Source organism: Arachis ipaensis, chromosome B5 (assembly GCF_059453495.1).
Source record: "Arachis ipaensis isolate K30076 ecotype BB chromosome B5, ASM5945349v1, whole genome shotgun sequence".
NCBI classification, from domain to species: Eukaryota; Viridiplantae; Streptophyta; class Magnoliopsida; order Fabales; family Fabaceae; genus Arachis; species Arachis ipaensis.
Window position 1 is genome coordinate 118,512,437 of NC_142440.1, and position 3,094 is coordinate 118,515,530.

Consider the following 3,094-nt stretch of genomic DNA (forward strand, 5'->3'; position numbering starts at 1 on the left):
AGGTTCCTTTCTTGGTCAATAGTTCTTTCATGCACTTCATGTATGTTGGCATCTATTGGAGAATTTTGATGAAGGAAATATTGACTCTGAGGTATGCAAACATGTCTAGGTATCTTGAATATGACCTGTCTTTCTCACTTCCCTTGAGTCTTTGGGGAAATCGTGCTTGTAGCACAAAAGGCTTGACGTATTCTTTCTCTTTTTGTTTCTTCCTCTGTTCAGGGCTAGCCATTTCTTCTATCTCCCTGACATTCTTCCTTGACTCTCCTTCATCATTCTCTGAGTGTCTGGAGCATTCTTTCTTCAGACCTTCTTCACTGCTTAGATTGATTGACTTGCATTCTTCCCATCTTACCTTCTTGGTCTCTCCTCTTGGGTTCATTTCAGTATCACATGGAAAGCTGTTGGTGGGCCTTGGAAATTGCTGTGAAAGATGTCCTACCTGAGATTCGAGATCCTTAAGAACCTCCCCTCGGCTTTGCATACTACCTCTCACTTCTTTCCGGAATTTTTTCATGTCTTCACACTCTTTGTTAAGGTTTGCAAGCATAGCTTCTAGTTTTGCCATTCTGTCATCATCATGTGGTGATGGTTGGTTGGAATTGGGGTATTGAGAGTGGTTGTTGTGGTTTTGGTATGGTGGCTGTGGATAAGTGTTTTGTGTGGTCTGGTATGGTTTATGGCTGGAGTTTTGGTGAGTGGAGTTGTTATACTGGTTTGGATTGTGAGGTCTGTGTTCTTGGCCTTGGCTTCGTTGGTTTCCCCACCCAACGTTTGGGTGGTTCCTCCAACTAAAGTTATAGGTTTTAGAGTATGGATCATTAGCTTACCTAGATGAGTGACGAACTAATTTTCTGCTAGTAAAGAATTTTCACAAATAAAGTCTCGTTGTAAGGGTAACTTCTAAACCAACAGAGAATCCTTTCGTACAAAATTTTTGGTTGTCACAAGTAACAAACCCCTAATAAAATTGATAACTAAAGTATTTAAACCTCGGGTCGTCTCTCAAGGAATTGCAAGGAAGTATGATTTATTATTGGTTATGGAAAAAGGTATATTTTTGGGTTTTTGAATAGTGAACAGGAAAAATAAACTGACAAGAAAGTAAATTAATTATCATGAAAACCATTGCAAGGTATAAGAGCTGGAAATCCCATCCAAGTTTTCCTTATTAGGTGTGATGAGAATTGTTTATTGATCCCACTTAGTTAACCCGTACTAAATAAAGAAAAGTCAAGTGGACTAATCAATTTGATTCCTCAAGTCCTAGTCAACTCCTGTGGAAAGACTAGCTTTAGAGGGATCCAAATCAATAAGCAAATTCCAATTTTCAATCAACAGCTGAGTTTGATAACTCAAGTGTCACCAATTACTCAACCAAAGCAAAGGGGGAAAAATCTAAATTATTTATATCATAAATAGAAGAAAGCAATCATAAATCTGAAATACCTCGAATTGTATTAAATAGAAAATCAAATTAAACATAGGAATCCATAAACCAAATTGGGAAAATAAACAAACTAAAGTAATAGAGTAATTGAAAGTAGAAGAAAAATTAAATTAAAGGAACATTGAACCTGGAATTAAGAAGAGATAAACCTAAAGCTAAGAGAAATCCTAAATCCTAAAACCTAAGAGAGAGGAGAGAGAGCCTCTCTCTCTAGAAACTACATCTAAAACCTAAAATTATGAATGTTGTCTCCATGAATTGATTGATTCTCCTACTTTATAGCCTCTAATCTGTGTTTTATGGGCCGAAAATTGGGTCAAAAATAGCCTAAAAATCGCCCCCAGTGATTTCTGATACGTCCAGCACGTGGCGAAGTCATGCATGAGCGTCGTCCACGCGTGAGCGTGTATTGGATTTTTGCCAGGTCATGTGTGTGCGTGATCTACGCGTGTGCATCACCTATCTTCGGGGCAGATATGGCAAATTATATATCGTTGCGAAGCCCCAGATGTTAGCTTTCCAACGCAACTAAAACCGCCTCATTTCAACCTCTGTAGCTCAAGTTATGACTGATTTAGTGCAAAGATGTCAGGCTGGACAGCTTTAGCAGTTCCTTCAGTTTCTTGTATTCCTTCCACTTTTGCATGCTTCCTTTTCATCCTCTAAGCCATTCCTGCCCTGTAATCCCTGAAATCACTTAAAACACATATCACGGCATCGAATGGTAATAAGAGAGGATTAATATTAGCAAATATAAGGCCAAAGAAGCATGTTTTCAATCATATCACAAAATCAGAAGGAAAATGTAAAACATGCAAATTGTATGAATAAGTGTGAGAATAATAGATAAAATCCACTAGATTAAGCACAGGATAAACCCTAAAAATGGGGTTTATCAATGAGTTTCCAAGGTAATTAGCTTCCTCCCAATTAACTCCTTCTTCTGTCTCCAACTCTTCTTGGGGTGATGGTTGAGTGTGGATAGCTGCAGCCTGATTCTTTTCCATTTGCTTGGTCTATTCAGCTAGTTGCTTGGTGATCATCTTGTTCTGGGCCAAGATTCCATCCATATGGTTTAATTCCAAGACTCCCCTATTGTTGCTCCTATCTGAAGCATAAAAGTACTCATTGTCAGCCACTGTCTCTATAACATCAATGGCCTCTTCAATGGTCTTCTTCTTGTTTAGGGAGCCTCTAGATGAGTCTACAGCCTTCCTTGATTCACAATTCAGCCCTTCATAAAAGATGTGGATTTGCACCCACTCATTAAACATATCAGGGGGGTATTTCTTTGTCAAGTCTTTGAATCTCTCCCAGGCTTCATAAAGAGTATCACCATCCTGCTGCCTGAATGTCTGCACTTCAGTTCTTAGCCTGTTTACTCTTTGTGGTGGGTAGAACCTTGTTAAGAATCTGTTCATTACATCTTCCCAGGTGGTCAAGCTTTCCTTGGGAAATGACTCTAGCCATTTTGATGCTTTGTCCCTCAAAGAAAATGGAAACAGTAGCAATCTATAGGTGTCAGGATGAACACCATTAGATTTAACCGTGTCACATATCCTTTGAAATTTAGTGAGATGCTTATTAGGATCCTCTTGTGCACTTTCTCCGAAAGAACAGTTGTTCTGGACAAGAGTTATGAGC

The 3,094-nt window shown here is 38.8% G+C and overlaps 1 non-coding gene across 1 annotated transcript; it reads left to right on the forward strand.

Moving 5' to 3' along the window:
* The first annotated feature begins 2,718 nt into the window (after nucleotides 1–2,718).
* On the forward strand, nucleotides 2,719–2,826 carry LOC148565538 (small nucleolar RNA R71). Its single transcript, XR_015884293.1, has one exon. It is a non-coding gene; the product is annotated as a small nucleolar RNA R71 (small nucleolar RNA).
* Nucleotides 2,827–3,094: the final 268 nt, after the last annotated feature.